Source organism: Lissotriton helveticus, chromosome 2_1, assembly GCF_964261635.1.
Source record: "Lissotriton helveticus chromosome 2_1, aLisHel1.1, whole genome shotgun sequence".
NCBI lineage: Eukaryota > Metazoa > Chordata > Amphibia > Caudata > Salamandridae > Lissotriton > Lissotriton helveticus.
The window spans coordinates 68,968,760-68,986,485 of NC_136059.1; positions in this window are offsets into that span (position 1 = coordinate 68,968,760).

A 17,726-nucleotide genomic window follows, 5' to 3' on the forward strand; every position below is an offset into this window, starting at 1 on the left:
GTGTGTGTTAGAAAGTGTGTGTGTGAGACTGTGTGAGGCACTGTGTGTGTGAGGCACTGTGTGTGTGAGGCACTGTGTGTGTGAGGCACTGTGTGTGTGAGGCACTGTGTGTGTGAGGCACTGTGTGTGTGAGGCACTGTGTGTGGGAGACACTGTGTGTGGGAGACACTGTGTGTGTGACAGTGTGTGAGACCGTGTGTGAGACTGTGTGTGTGAAACACTGTGTGTGAGACACTGTGTGTGTGCGCGAGACACTGTGTGTGTGTGTGTGACACTGTGTGTGAGGCTGTGTGTGTGTATGAGACTGTGTGACACTGTGTGAAACACTGTTTGAGACACTGTGTGTGAAAGACTGTGTGTGAGAAACTGTGTGAGAGACTGTGTGTGAGACAGCGTGTGAGAGACTGTGTGTGTGACACTGTGGGACCGATTCACAGAACTAACTTAAGACAAAATCCTAAACTTACTACCATTTTGGTATTCACAGAAGGCACTTACTCATTTTGGTATTCACAGAAGTTAGGAGTCCTAACTTTCGGACTCCTAAATGCCATTTGTGAAAACCGAAAGTCTCAAAATTAGAATTTTTCTCAATTTAGTAGTAGTAGTAGTAGTAAAGTTAGGACTTCTAAGTTTAGAACTCCTAAATGCCTTCTGTAAATACCGAAAGTCTTAAAATTAGGATTTTTCAGAATTTAGTAGTAGTAAAGTTAGGACTCCTAACTTTGGGACTCCTAAATGCCTTCTGTGAATACCGAAATGAGTAAGTGCCTTCTGTGAATACGAAAATGGTAGTAAGTTTAGGATTTTGTCTTAAGTTAGTTCTATGAATCGGGCCCTGTGTGTGTGAGTGAGAGAGACACTGTGTGTGTGAGAGACACTGTGTGTGAGGCTGTGTGTGTGTGAGACTGTGCGTGTGTGATACACTGTGTGTGTGACACTGTGTGTGTGTGACACTGTGTGTGTGTGACACTGTGTGTGTGTGACACTGTGTGTGTGACACTGTGTGTGTGTGAGACACTGTGTGCGTGTGACTGTGTCAGACACTGTGTGTGTGAGACACTGTGTGTCAGACACTGTGTGTGTGTGTGACACTGTGTGTGTGAGACACTGTGTGTGACACTGTCAGACACTGAATGTGTGAGACACTCTGTGTGAGACACTGTGTGTGTGTGTGACACTGTGTGTGTGAGACACTGTGTGTGTGAGGCACTGTGTGTGTGTGACACTGTGTGTGAGACACTGTGTGTCAGACAGTGTGTGTGAGACACTGAATGTGTGAGACACTGTGTCTGTGTGAGACACTGTGTGTGTGTGAGACACTGTGTGTGTGAGACACTGTGTGTGTGAGACGCTGTGTGTGTGTGACGCTGTATGTGTGACACTGTGTGTGTATGACACTGTATGTGTGTGTGTAGGACAGTGTGTGTGAGACACTGTGTTTGAGAGACACTGTGTGTGTGAGAGATACTCTACTCACTCTCAACTCACTCTCTACTACTCCCCACAACTCACTCGCTACTACTCTACTCATTCTCTACTACTCTACTACTCATTCTCTACCACTCTCTCTCTACTACTCTCTACTATGCTCTACTCACTCTCTACTATTCAAGTTGATTCGATTCAAAGTTGATTATTCTGCATGAATTAACATCTGTTTACTGGGCCGTGTCGTCTTTGCAGTCAGCCAAACATTATTCAGTTCTTTTTCAGATCTAGGCATTTGTCAGGAGCTAATTTATCCTAGTGCATTTCAGTGCCACAGTCGCGCGTCTTGGAGAGGAGACATCAACTGAACTGACCAGTGACACCTTTTAACAAGTAATCTATGCCTCTAAGGCTCAGATTCTGAAAGGTGTCAGGCAATGCAGCGCAGCACCCAAAGGGGCTTTGCTACGTTGCGTGACAGGGAGGAAGCAGGAGAGCAACACATCTATAGAGGTAGCGCTCTCTCCTGTGGTAAATAAATAATTAATTACCGGTACTATTTTTGAATACAGTGAATAAAACAGATGGCTCAATAAATAAGAGACAGGATTCGAGGTATCTGAGTCTAACAGGCTTTAATCAGGCATAAGGGAAGGAACAGGAACGGGATAGCCTGCACGGAAATAGAATGGATGGCAGCTGCAATGCTTCATCGACTTTGCAGCATATATATAGTATAATACATTTCATTACATTGCATACAATAGGCGTAGCAGTAGGCGTAACTCGTAGCAGTCGCGAAAGATAAGGACAAAATGGGTGTAACAAGAAGGCGTGTACAGGGCGTATACATAGACATGTGATGTAGACGTCACAGAAGTGTCATAAATGGGGCGGAAACATGGAGGGGGCTACCTGAGCAGCTGGGACCTTTAACCTAGTGGTGCGCGCAAACGGGCAATGACGTGTTACCAGGAAGAACTGGGGGCTATGACTTCTGCGCTAGAAGAGGAGACTAAAGTCTGTGGTGTCAGAATGACATGTACCTATAGCATATCTGGTATCTGGTGTTTGGAGTACATGTTGATAGAATCCAAAAGTTATCAGGGCAAAGGCTACTTGACACTAAGACTGGTGCATGCGTAATTCTACATGTATTGCGTGTGCCAGGAATATTCTATGAATATTAATACAGTATTTCTCTTACATGGAGACAGAAAGGCTAGACCATGGCTGAAACTATTGATGCGATTCAGTAGCTTAGGAATGCAGAGAAGGAGGGCTGGACTGATAACTAGAAGCATAACATACTCTTGGCAGACAAGCAGGCAGAGCCAGGCTGGGCCGGGCACTGCGAGGCAGGAAGTAAGTGAAGGGTCAGGGATGCAGGTGGGGGCTGTATCGCTCCTCGGAGAGGGTTCAGGAGACTGGAGCTGAATCTGGTGTCCGGGCCCTTTTGAGGCCTAGGAACGGGGACAACTCAATGAATTAACCTGCACACTGTAAAATGTGGCAACATAAACCTAATACTCGTTGCTTTCACGAGAACTGGAAACTGGCATACTAGAGTTGGACATAACTATAATTGCGTCTTTAATCGATCATAGGGGGATACATGCATATCGATCATGCACATATAGCATAAGATGGGGAACACGTAGGCACATATAACATGGCAAAATTTACTTTTCCACATTCCCTCCTTGTGCCCTACGTTTCCATCAGGAAACATCAATATTCATGATACCATCTATCTGTTCATATAGCATCATTTGCTCGTCTCGAATTGTCTTGGAACGGGATTTAGGACTAGGAATACAAGAGGTAGCACACATGCCGCAAATCGCAGGGCCACATTGTAAACAGAGACAGCAACTGAATACGATCATTACTGCTATACCTAGGAACGACAATACTTTCCATCCCCAGGCAGATATAATACTCCAGAGCCAACCGGACCATGTCCAGGTGCCTGGATTCTGGTGTAACTGATGGGCAATTTTATGAAGTCTGGTTATAGCTGAATAAACAGACGGCGCGTTATTAGGAATGAAAATGCAGCAACTAGATCCGATGACTCTACATGCTCCTCCTCTATCGGCCAATATGACGTGAAGAACGAGACGATTTTGGAGCACAACAAAACGCGTAGCAGATTGTTCTTCGGTTAAGTTACCTAGAGCGGAAGTAGTCTCATTCACTACTGCTTCAAGGGTTCTGGTTAACCTACGTATTGACTTACTATTCTGGACAGGACCTATAAAGAAAAAGAAACCTTTATTGAAGTCTTGATATTGTTCTAGAGCAGTTTCAGTTTGATCGACAATTGGGGACTCGGTCTCCCTTTTATGTCTAACGTGTACTAGATGTGTGTTTCTGTGATAATCAGATGGGGCTAGAAAAACTGGTCGCAGTAGGAAGGCAATGTAACATGTTCCATCCCAATTGAGGGGCAGACGAACATATGCGGTCTGACCACAAACAAAATAAGAATGACGTGAGGCTTTGAAAATAGATTTCCCACTGTCACTATACTCGACAATAGTAGTACAATCACTATGTCCTACATGTGCGGAACCATTCTTTCTGACACATAATTCGCCTTTGACTGGTAGTACTGAAATAGCAGGCAAATCTGGAGTAGTATCGGACTGAACATTCAGGACCATGAAATTCGAAGAATAATTACCTAAATCATATACTTCATTTTCTAGATCTAACCCTGTTCTATGGGAAAGACCTTGCTTGTCTGGGAAACATGTTCGATTCAGAAGGGACATATCAGTTGAGGAAGACGTTAACGTGGACCATGCTCCACACGAACCATTATGTGAAAACGGATAGGGAAAAAGTGGCAGAACTCCCTTCGGTGTCTGGAAAGGGGGGAGTCGACCACACACCCAACAATTAGTGGCATTGCTGGTCTGGTGTGAATAGTGCAACATTCGGATGAATGTGTTGTTACGCATAGCAAGACGATAGGATAGCTCGTGAGGAGGCAGATCACTAAATGTGTGTTCTACTGTAACATTAGAAAACATATGTACATGTGAATTTGGAAAACATAAATGTAAAGCATAACTTGTGCATGTAACCATAAGACTCAAAAATAATAAAAAGAATAGAACGATAATACATCTTTTAGAGTTTTGACTAACTCTCTCACTGTGTGGGTCTGTCTCATACATGTCAGGAACCTGTCTAACCGTTTCACCCGAGAGGGACTTAGACAATTAAACTGGCTGACTTATTTTACTAGACCGGAGTTTGGCTTTATACTCCTGCTGCGGAGTTTTCTCTAACAGGGGAAGTTTGAATTCAGAGTCTGTCTTTGGGCAGTCCTTAAGAATAGGGCAGTCTTTGATAAATGTCTTTTGTCGCAATCCATGGAATTTCTTGATGTGACTGGTATGCACCCAGCCCTTGCGACCCTCAAGCTTGACGGCAGTCCTTGTTGTCAATAACACCAGCTGGGGCTCCTTCCAACGGGGCTCCAACGGACTTGAACTATCGAAGTTGCGCACCAGGACGAATTCTCCCGGAACGACTTCATGCGGTTTCACCTCAGTGTTGTCTGGAAATGCAGCGGCAACCTGTGAACGACAAGAGTGTAGGGCAGACATCAAGGAAGCTAGGTAATCTGTCAGCATATTACTGGAAACGTCTGTAATGCTACGGGGTCTAGGTGTACCCCACATGTTTGGAGGGCGGCCGAATACGACCTCGTAAGGGGACAGACCTGATCTGGAATGTGCAACCATTCTCATATAAAAAAGAGCAACTGGCAGGGCTACTAACCAATCTACACCTTTTTCTGTACACACTTTAGCAATGCGGATTTTCAAAGTCTGGTTATGTCTCTCTACGAGACCGGCTGCTTCAGGATGGCGTACACAATGGAACTTCCACTGGTACCCTAACAGAAGGGAAACTTGTTTCATAAGCTCGGATGAGAATGGCTGGCCGTTATCTGAATACACGACCCTAGGTAATCCATAGCGGGGAAAATACTCACGAACCAACTGCCTGGCAGTGGTCGCAGCTGTGTAATCTGGAACTGGATATGCTTCTGTCCACCTGGACAAAGCGCATACAACTACGAGGACATACTTAAAACCTCGACATCGCTCCATCTGAATATAATCCATCTGGAGGACTTCAAAAGGGTGGTCTGGAGGTTGGAATCCACCTTGTTCCACCGGGACACTTTTACCTGGATTGAACTGACAACATATCATACAGGTACGTACTTTCTGCTTGGCTGCTGCTCGTAAATGCTTGTTGAACCAAAGGTTCTGAATTCTGTCTAACATAGCTTTTTCTCCTAGATGTGCTGGACTATGTGCGGTATTAATAATGACTTGAACCATAGAGTCGGGGAGAAACCATGTGGCTTTTCCCTTCGTCAACCATCCTTGATCTGTCTGGACCCCTCCTTGTTCAGACCATTTCTTGATTTCTTCGGGAGTAGCATGTAACTGTATATCTATTACATCTTGTGTAGGGTCCTTAACTGTCATACAAGTAGTCTGATCTGGAGTGAGAGTGTGTGTCGTGTTAACTGGAATGTCTGGAGTCTGAGCTGTGAGCTTGGCTGTTCGATCTGCTAGATCGTTACCTTGGGAAATAATGTCAGTGACTTTCGTATGTGCCTTGCACTTCATGATAGCAATAGCTGTCGGTAAATGTATTGCATCTAACAGAGCTTGAATGAGGAGACCATGCTGGATCTTAGTTCCATGAGAAGTCATGAAACCTCGTTCCTGCCAGAGCACTCCAAAGTCGTGTACGACTCCGAATGCATAACGTGAATCTGTGTATATGTTTACTTTCAGGTTCTTGGCACGTATGCAGGCTTGGGTCAGAGCGACTAGCTCTGCTGCTTGAGCAGACAGGGTGTCAATACGATGTGTTTCTATAACTTCGGTTTCAGTAGTCACTGCATACGCGGCTACTAGTTCTCCTGTACTTGTTCTCATACATGAACCATCCACATAAAGTGTCAGGTCGGGATCGGGTAATGCAATATCTGTCAGATCTTGTCTTGGCTTTGTCATAGTGTTAACAACTTCCACACAGTCATGTGTGGCAGGATTTGAAGTAACTGACGGTAACAGTGTAGCGGGATTTAGAATGTTGCAGCGTCTGATTTCTATGTGTGGCTGAAACAATGTCAGTTCATAACCTGTTAAACGTGCAATTGTCAAGTGCTGAGTCTGTGTTCGGTTTAAAAGAACTTCCACGGAGTGTGGAACTTGTACTGTCAGGGAATGTCCTAACACTATGGAATCACTTTGTCTGATAGCTAGAGCTGTGGCTGCAACTGACTTGAGGCACGCAGGCAGAGCCTGGGCCACTGGATCTAATGTGCTCGAAAAATAAGCACAGGGCTTGTATTGTCCTGCTTGATCTTGTGTGAGAACAGACAATGCTGTACCATTACGTTCAGTAACAAAAAGTGTAAAAGGCTTACTGTAGTTCGGTGTTGCTAGAACAGGTGCTTGACATAAGGCTTTCTTTAACTCATTAAAAACAAGTGTATGTTCCTGGGTCCAAGGGAGGACAGTCGATGTGGCTGCCTCCTGTGTCGTTAACTGTATCAGTGGCTTGGCTAGAAATGCATATTGAGGAATCCATTGTCTGCAGTAAGAAGTGAGGCCGATAAAAGCTCGCACCTCCTTCTGTGTCTTGGGCTGTGGAAGACGTGCTATTAACTGGATACGGTCAGGTGTCAACTGCCTACCCCTCTTGGACAGTAAGTGTCCCAAGTAGACCACTTGCTGGACACAGAATTGTAATTTGGAAGGGGACACCTTGTGCCCCATCTCGGCCAGAAAATACAGAACTGTAAGTGACGCTCGCTCGCAGTCACGTTCAGAACGGGCTGTGATCAGTAGATCATCGACATACTGGAGCAGGGCAGTGTCAGTTGGCATGTGAATATTGTCTAGTTGTCTTTTAAGTGCTTGACTGTAAATACTAGGACTTTCTGTAAAACCTTGAGGAGCTCGTGTGAATTTATAGCTTCTTCCATTTAAACAAAATCCGAAAAGGAACTGGCTGTCTGGATGAATGGGGACACTGAAGAATGCGTTCTTGAGATCGATAACTGTGAAGAACGTAGCTTCAGAATCAATGGCTGTCAAGAGGGATGAAATATCTGGGACTACTGGGTACTGGGGTATGATACATTTATTAAGTTCTCGAAGGTCAATCACTAATCGATATACTGGAGGTGCATTTGGATCAGTACGTTTCAGGACTGGAATGATAGGAGAATTACATACATTGGAGTCAGTTTCTACAACCACTCCTTGAACAATAAGTTCGTCAATAATTTTGGATAAGGCTGCTACAGCCTCAGGTGGCAATTTGTACTGTCTGATTCGTGGTAAAACCACACCTTGCTTTAGAGTCACACGATGGGGTGTGATATGCATACAACCTACATCAGTTGGACCTTGCGCCCATAAATGCTGTGGTACATTCAATAATCTTGGATCAAAATCACGTAATACATAATGACCTTTAAAATCTCGCAAGAACAGGCGGACCCCTTCTGGGGAGCAACAAATGACTGCTCCTAATTCTTTCAATGTCTTAATGCCTAACAAATTTTCTGGACAAGATTTCGTGAGTAACAAATCAGTAGTTCGGGACAATGGACCGACTTCTAGAGTAACTGGTTTCGATATTTCATTAACAATAGGCTTTCCTGAAAATCCAAGGGAAACATTTCTAGAGCCTGAGAGCGGAGCCCCTGGAACCTCGTCATGACTGATGGTAGTCCTACTTGCCCCTGTATCAATCAGAAACTTTCTGTCTTTCCCTAATACTTGACTGTGTACATAGGGACCCTCTTGATCTACAGGTATCTCGATGAGAGGCAAGCCTACCTCCCTCTCTAGGCTGTTTCATGAATAAGGCTGATAATCTGGATACTCTGTCTGTGCATACTGGTACATCTGCTGTGTAACATGCTGTGTTGCAGCGATAGGCTGCGGTGCTGTAACTGTCTGTTGTGCATTCTGTGGTGGCTGAGAAGTCTGTGAAACTTGTTCTTGTCTAGGCGGACGTGGTCTCTCTTTAGTTTTACCAGTAGCTATGTTGTGTTTCAGAACTGCACATTCGTTTATAAAATGACCTGGCTGTTTACAGTAATTGCAGGTCCCTTTAACGGGAGCTGCAGGATGACTGGCTTGATTCGGACCCCTCTTCTGACTGTCTTGTGGAACAGATTGTGCAACTAATACTTTCATTTTCTTGTCTTTCATACGTCTCCTTTCGTGTTCCTGCTCTTCCCTGATTCTGTTCTGGTGATACTGGAGCATTTGAAGCATCTGTGACGGAGTATTAGCTTGCCAGGTGCTTTCGACTTTCAATACTCGATTTTTAACTTGTGGACTTGAATTCTCGACTAGTTTGGTAACAAAAAGATGAGGGTACGATTCACTACTTGTTTTCAGACCACTATTAATAATAAAACATTTTTCAAATCTAGAATAGAAATCACTAGTGTCTTCATCTGGTTTCTGTTTACAGGCTGAAATGGCATCCCAATCTTCCTTTTTCGTGACTAGTAATCTTGGCAAAACTTGTATCAATAACTCGGGCAATTCTTTAGCTTTCCCCCCAAGACCGGTACCTGGTACTCGTGAATTATCTTCAGCTTCTAGAGCTGTCCAATCTATCTTTTTTTCTCCCACCTCCCATTCTTTTTCCTTGAGTTTTTCATATACGCCCGCAGGCAACAGGACCTTTAACATTTTAATGATATCAGGATACGTGTATTCTCCCATACGGAGCATGTCTTTTAATTCACGGTGGAACCCTGCTGGATCTTTATCGTGACAGGGAATTAACTTCTTCATTTCTAAGAGTTCCATTTTCGTGATGGGGGTGTAAACAAATACTCGTTCTAGATCACCACCCGCTGTCCTAACTGGGTGCACTTCTCGTAACGGATTCTGTCTATCTATGTAAAATGATTTACCTTCTGGAGATGAGACGTGAACAAAATGTGGATTCAGAAACGTTCGATATTTGTGGCGCTGTTCTAGAATGACACTAATTAAATCAGTACCTAGACCTCTCCATCTGTACTGGAGTAACTCGTTCAAAACATCATGTAGCGGACCTGGATCAGAATGCTGTTCCTCATACAGTGTAATGAGGTGCTGGATCATATACATACCCACCAGTCGCTGCTCGGCTGGGGGCAGTTTCAGAAACATTTGTGCCACTATTTCGTCTGGAAAAGTGGTAGAATCAGTAGTCCACCGAACTGCTGATCGGGCTAGTTCTTGTTCATGCATTGTACTGAGCTCACTATAGCCTATTCGTGATTTCAGAATGTGATCGGTAGCCTGGAATACTTGCTCAAGAGAACCCTGTTCTGGTGCTGGAGGAGAGAAAACTTTCTTGTGATCTGGGCGTGAATGTCGGTCGGAAAGTCTAGTTCTACCTACATACGCTATTCTGGAGGGATTCTCGTCGTCTACCTCTTCGTTAGAAGAGTCGTTTTCTTTCTCGGTTGCTTGTGTTGCTTCTCGTTTCTCGTGTAACTTTATTATTTCCCTACGAATTTTCTTGTACATACTCTCTATACAATTTTGTGTCTTGTGTTTTCCCTCGGCTATATTGTCACTCCACCTGGTCAGGACTTTCATTTCTTCTTGATCTTTTTCCGGGCAATCTTGTTGTCTAATTAAACAGGTAATTAAAAACTTTAAAAGCATGAGCTGAGTCTCGACTTTTCTTTGAGCCATGGCTTCGTGAACACTTTCTGGATTCACTCCTGTACGGATACAACGATATATTCTGTCTAGATGTTCTCTCATATCGGGCAGGGTGTCCAAATAGTCGGTCACCCGTCTTAAACGTAATGAATATATGACCATGTTACCATCGCCTGGAACTGGATCATAACGACATTCGGTAAGTGCTCGCTTGATATCTGCGAGTGTAGTCATTTTTGGCGTACGCTGTAACGCTAATTCATGTAGCGTCAGACGTCTGTGTTGAGGCGGGGTACGAAGAGAATCTCCCCCCGCCGCTCCTAAACTAGAATCGTCGGTGTGTACTGTACGTGCTGGTAGAGTGACTGATGTAGCGGGTACATGTACTGTGGGCTGGGCCGGGGGTGCTGTAACAGATGCTGTAACGGGTGCTGTAACGTGAACTGTACCCACGGCCCCGGTGGCTGGAGGAACAGGAATTACATTATTAACGGGAGCAGGCGGACCAGGATTTGCATATTCTGGGACTGTATCGTCCAAATAGGACGAGAGAAAAATATCAGCTGCGGTCGGTTTGTGACGTAGCTTAATCGGGACCAATGGCGGCGGAAAATTACATGGTGCTTCCGGGGTTGCTTTTGGCAAGCCCTCGGCAAGAAGAGGAGACATACCCTTAATAAGGGCATTTCTCTGTCTGTCTGACTGTTCTGCTTTAACTCGTTCACCTACTTCGATTAATTCCCTTTCTTGGGCTCTTTCTGAGGATTCCCTACTTAATTCTGTTTTTCTGATTTCTTTTTCGGTTCTTTTATGAGATTCTTTGCGCCATAACTCGATGGCATCTTTCTGGGACTGTCTGGCTTTCTTTTTCCATAATGCTTCTTCTACTCGCATGATGCACTCGGCATCCCATGTACCTGATATGGGCCATCTATATTTCTCTTCCAACTCCTTGGTATAGTCCACCCATAAGTCTAGATATAATATGGCACCTAAGCCATGCTTATGATACATAAAATGTCCGGGACTGTCCCTAGGCGGGACAGGAACTGCTTCCTCGAGTAACCCTTTTCTGGTCTTTAACTGACGTAACTTGGAAAACAGAGGCATTCTAGACTTGAATCTGAACACAATACAATATACGATAAACACAGTAATGAATAGAAAAACAAATCACTCATACCACGACATTGAAAACACATTGAATAACATTTAGAATAACAGTTCGGACAGAATATTACCTGGTATACTGAAAACAGAACACATGAATTTCTCGAGAACGGAACTTACTAGAATTTACTAGATGCACTGCTAAAACAGTACGAAACATACCGGTCCCATAAAGAGACACGTCAGGACCCGTATCCACCTAGTCCCAGCAACGGTACTCACCGGGCAGCAAGAACGGAAGGCCTCGGACTGGACTGGAATGCTACGACGTCGGACTACGAACTTCGGACTTCAGTTACAGGTGGGCCTCCGGATACCTCGGACCTTGTACTCTCGGCTTGGGCTCTGGTCGGGACTCGCCGCGTTCCTCACCGCCTCGTCTGGATGCTGGACCGCAACCTCCGTCTCCTCCGTGGGCCTAAGGGATACTTGAAGCAGAAATATCTGCACGTGCACGGTATGGTTCCGTCACGGCTGCAGAGGGTCAGGGGGCCTGCGTGGCTTCGCCGGCGCGTGGGGAAAGGGCAAGTCCCTGTTCGGGCGCCATTATGTGGTAAATAAATAATTAATTACCGGTACTATTTTTGAATACAGTGAATAAAACAGATAGCTCAATAAATAAGAGACAGGATTCGAGGTATCTGAGTCTAACAGGCTTTAATCAGGCATAAGGGAAGGAACAGGAACGGGATAGCCTGCACGGAAATAGAATGGATGGCAGCTGCAATGCTTCATCGACATTGCAGCATATATATAGTATAATACATTTCATTACATTGCATACAATAGGCGTAGCAGTAGGCGTAACTCGTAGCAGTCGCGAAAGATAAGGACAAAATGGGTGTAACAAGAAGGCGTGTACAGGGCGTATACATAGACATGTGATGTAGACGTCACAGAAGTGTCATAAATGGGGCGGAAACATGGAGGGGGCTACCTGAGCAGCTGGGACCTTTAACCTAGTGGTGCGCGCAAACGGGCAATGACGTGTTACCAGGAAGAACTGGGGGCTATGACTTCTGCGCTAGAAGAGGAGACTAAAGTCTGTGGTGTCAGAATGACATGTACCTATAGCATATCTGGTATCTGGTGTTTGGAGTACATGTTGATAGAATCCAAAAGTTATCAGGGCAAAGGCTACTTGACACTAAGACTGGTGCATGCGTAATTCTACATGTATTGCGTGTGCCAGGAATATTCTATGAATATTAATACAGTATTTCTCTTACATGGAGACAGAAAGGCTAGACCATGGCTGAAACTATTGATGCGATTCAGTAGCTTAGGAATGCAGAGAAGGAGGGCTGGACTGATAACTAGAAGCATAACATACTCTTGGCAGACAGGCAGGCAGAGCCAGGCCGGGCCGGGCACTGCGAGGCAGGAAGTAAGTGAAGGGTCAGGGATGCAGGTGGGGGCTGTATCGCTCCTCGGAGAGGGTTCAGGAGACTGGAGCTGAATCTGGTGTCCGGGCCCTTTTGAGGCCTAGGAACGGGGACAACTCAATGAATTAACGTGCACACTGTAAAATGTGGCAACATAGGCCTAATACTCGTTGCTTTCACGAGAACTGGAAACTGGCATACTAGAGTTGGACACAACTATAATTGCGTCTTTAATCGATCATAGGGGGATACATGCATATCGATCATGCACATATAGCATAAGATGGGGAACACGTAGGCACATATAACATGGCAAAATTTACTTTTCCACATTCCTCCCCTCTCCATAGCAGTGGAGCTGATTTCAGCTGCCGAGCACCGCGGTTACACCGTAGCACCAGAGCGCTAGGGTGTTTGCATGAAGCTAGCATAGGTTTTGTAGCAAATACTACACTTAGACAAGTGAAAAAACTTTTCCTAATGCGTATGTGTCCTTTACAGTGCAGCGAGCATGCAAAGTTGTGAAAACATTTCTCCGTTTAACATCTGCTTTTCAGCTGCGCTAATTTTTGGCGCTAAACCTTTCTAGAGTAGAGTGTGGTGTCAAAAAGCATGGGTGGTAGCACGGGTACGCCCATGTACCACCCAAGTACCATCCCGTTGATGCAAAGAAATGCAAATCAGCGTTTCGCGCTGCTTGGCGTTACTTTTCCATACAAACCAATTCTAATACCAATTTGCATCGGTTTGTGAATCCTAAAAAAGGTTTAGCGTCGGTTTGGCATAACAAAAGTAACCTGACATTATACCTTTGAGAATTTGGGCCCAAGGCTCCATGGTTGATGGCATGCAGGAGCCACAGGACCTGCATTTAATTCCTTCACTGAAGAAGAGAAGGCTCAGTGTAAATACCATTACAAACTACAGAAGCACTTTTCATTCTGCCATTTTTATCACAGCAAAGATGCTGAGGACTGGAAAACTATTACTGTCAAGAGCAACTGAAAGAGGTCCATGCTATCAGACTGACAATCAGGGTTACACCTAGACTGGGCCTCTAATCATCAGGACTCTGTGACATATTGTTTGTGAGGTTGTCTACTTAAACTACTCTGCAACCAAGAGTTTCTCTGATAGATTATGTTATGTTGCATTTGTTTCTAGATTTTCTTCACACTATAGCAGTCTCTAATCTGCAGGCCTCCGATGGATTGTCTCCACTTCGTCTTACGTTAACTCTTCGTTAAAACACCAGCTCGGGTCCCCTGGGACTCATCATGCATGATCCAAGATTGAATGAACCCCATATGGTGTTTCGGCTATGTCTGGGGCAAGCCTCTGGTCCATTAGCAACATATGTATTATGGTGCATGGCTTGTATGATGCTTCAAGTATGTGTAACCCATTGTCATGAGGTGCTGGAACCCCCATGCATCAATTAGGCAGATCTCAGAGACACAAATTAAGTCTTCTGCTGAGTGTTGCTGCCCCCAACCTATTCTGGCCTGAGGCCCCAGGCTCTAGCTAAGATGATGTTCCATTTCCCTCCTGTCACTAAGGGACTTGTGGCTTTAGTCAGTACATTTTGAATTGGGTGCCACATGAAAGCCTCCTGCCCCTTTTGGTGCATAAACAGATACCCCTGACATTGTTCTCTCCTCCATCTACCCATTACAAGTGAGCTAGTGCCTGTCTTTATTGGATAATGGCAACATCATATTTTTGTGCCATTAAAATAATAATAATAAAGAAATTTATAAAGCGCATGGTTACGCCATCTTGGCGTGTCCCCGCGCTAAGTGAGAGGAAAGGCAGACACGCATCAGTGGGCCAATTGCACTATGCAGTGAACAAGTATGTTTTAAGCAGCTTTCTAAATTTAGCTTCCGAGCTTTCTAGCCGAAGTGATAAAGGGAGTTTATTCCAGCTCTGAGCTGCCAGGACCTGGAAAGAGCGACCTCCCATTTTCGCCTTCTTTACCTTTGGGACTACCAGTTGGCCAGTCCCGCTGGATTTGAGAGACCTTCTTGGAACATACCTGGTAATCAGGTCTCTCAGATACGCCGGGCCCACATTCTGAGAGATATGATGACAGGTAAGTAGCGTCTTAAACATAACTCTTTTCTTAACTGGGAGCCAGTGCAATGAGTCAAGGGCTTTCTATGAAGCCGCCCTCCTGGGCTGCATAAGAGCCAGCTGTGTGGCAGCATTCTGTAGATACTGTAACCTCCCCAGGCCCTTAGCTGTGGCTCCCAGATAGAGTATGTTCCCGTAATCAAGACGAGTTGTAATGAGAGCATGTATCATCGTCTTCCTAGCCTCTAATGGGAGGAGAGACAATGTTTTCAGCAATTTTTGTAATACTCCAAAACATTTCCCAATTAAGCATCGGATATGTCCATCATAGGAGAGAGTGGAGTCCACCCAAATCCCCAGTACAAGGTGTAGGGGTAGGGCCCAGACTCGGAGGCCACCATTCCGAGGTCCAGCTTGAGGTGTCACCACCCACCACCAGCACCTCGGTCTTGCTGCCGTTCAATTTTAGGCAGTTCTTATCCATCCAGGAGGCAAGCTCCTGCATGCATGCTCTGAAATTGGATGCCGCAACCTTTGGTGCCTGGGATAGGGAAATCAACAGCTGGGTATCTTCAGCATACGAAACTACATCTACTCCAAAAGCCTGTACAATCTCCGCCGAAGGAGACATGTATAGATTGAACAGGGTGGGGCTAAGGGCAGAACCCTGGGGTACTCCCTGCTCCAGTTTGATGTCATTGGAGTAGTGTGCACCTTATCTGACTGGAAACTGCGCTCTACTAAAAAAGATTTGAGCCACCTCAGGGCCGGACCCGAGACACCGCCTCTGTTCAGAGACTGTAGCAAGGTGTAATGTGCCACAGTGTCGAACGCTGCACTGAGGTCTAACATAATCAGTGCCATGGTGTGTCCCGCATCTGCTCCCTGTCTGATGGTTTCCGTGGCCCGTAGTAGGGCAGTTTCCATAGAATGGCCTGCCCGAAAACCCGATTGTGAGGGGTGTAGGAGACTAGCGTCTTCCAAATGAGTCATAAGTTGTTGGTTAGCCACCTTAGCCAGAAATGGCAGAAGCAAGATAGGTCGCAGATTTTCTAGTGTATCATGACTAACATTCGGTTTCTTCATAATTGGCAGAACAATAGCTCGTTTCCAATTAACTGGCAGCGTGTGTAAGGTAAATGAGGTATCTAACACATGTCTGATAAACGGCTCAAGGATATCCAAGCTTTCCCCCATCACTTTAGGTGGAGCAGGATCTCTGGGAGAGCCGGATTTTACACTAAGGCAGATACTCCTTAGGGACTCAGGAGGGGGGACCGTGAAGTTGTTCAATCTCAACCCTGTCTTACTCTCTCCCTGCTGTTCTTAGCTACACTTTTCATTTTTGTATTTGGAGGGAAGAGGTGATCTGCAGCGAAGTATATAAAACACAATCACCATCTCTCTAGCGAGTAAATGTGTCTGTATGGTCTCTCTCAGGGACCTTGTTTGATACTGATGTTTCTAGCATTTAAAAATAAAGCAGGAAGGACTAGATGTCCCATCTACAACCCACCCTGTCAGAGCTGGCATAGTCTATTAACGGGTAGAAAGGCTTACTTTGTTGAAGTGTAATGGGGCTGTTGAGTCCTGAAGAGCTTAATAGTGTCACAGTCAAAAGAATAATGGTGTCTATGCTTTGCCAAAGCCATTCTTTCTTCTTTTTGATGAAAGAACTGAACCCTCATCAGCTTGTCGGATGGCTCTGAAGTGGTCAGTCGGGTGGTGCTGTGGATTCCATCTATCAAGATTTCTGCCTCTTCTGATGCTTAAAGCCGCTCTTTGAACATCTGTCAAACATAGCCCCCAATGCCACTTCCACCACCCCTTGTGACGCTCTTCAGATACAGATATCATTCAGTCAGGAACAATTTACCAGGCCATCAACGCATCGCCGCAGGTCAATCACTGGCGTAACGAAATTTGAGGGGGCCTCCCGGCAAGGTATGTGGAGGGGCCCCTTCCAGGCAGAATCGGGATCTCCCCAGCCAGAGTGCTGTGCTTAGGGGGCCTCCTGGAGCTTGGCGGCCCCCCGCACCGCTGGGGCTGCGGGGGCCTGTGTTACGCCCCTGAGGTCAATATTCTGTTCTTGTAGGTTGATGATCTACTGTTCTAGGGCTTCCAGCTCCTCTTCTCTCATCACCTGCCTCTTCCAGTGTTGATCCTCCCAGGTCATTCAGGTCTTTCTTGCTGTCCTTTTGTAACTCTTTGCCCAGCATGGAAAAGTCATCTTTTACCATAAGGAGCAGGTCAGCCGTGAATGGCTTAGTAACAGGTGAGTCATGCTGCTGATAGTCCAGCTGGCTGGCTTCTGCCTATGGGGAATCTGTCTGTTTAGATCATAGGCCTTCAAACTGTGGGGCGCGCCTGTAGGAAGGTGGATATCTGACTATGGTTACCCCCAAACTTTTTGCCTAGTGTATAGCTGTTTTTTGACTTAGTTGTCCTGGGATCCTGCTATTCAGGGCCCCAGGCTAATTGCTCTCTCCTTAAAATGGACTCCATGTACCTTAGGTACATACACAATTGGAATTGGTTCACCTTATTGGCCCCTGTAACAGTGTACCCCAGGTACCCAGGGCATAGGTGCTTCCAAGGCCTACCAGGGGCTGCAGCACGTATTGTGCCACCCCTGGCCTGGCCTCCATATTTGACACAACTGGCTGATCACTCAGCTGGGGTATAGTATGCCTATATCTAACCCAAAATGGACACATATGCTCCTATCAGCCACTCCTATGGAAGGCTTCATCAATCCTGGAGGCAGAGTGCTTGGAAATATGTGAGATGGTGCTCTGGCATGAGCTGAGCCTGTCTGCAGCTTTCGGAACCAATTCCTTTAGCTGTTCCATGATACTGCCATACCATATACTCTTAAGTGCATTATGAACCTCGCGGTTAAATGCTATCTTTGGTTTGGCTTTAT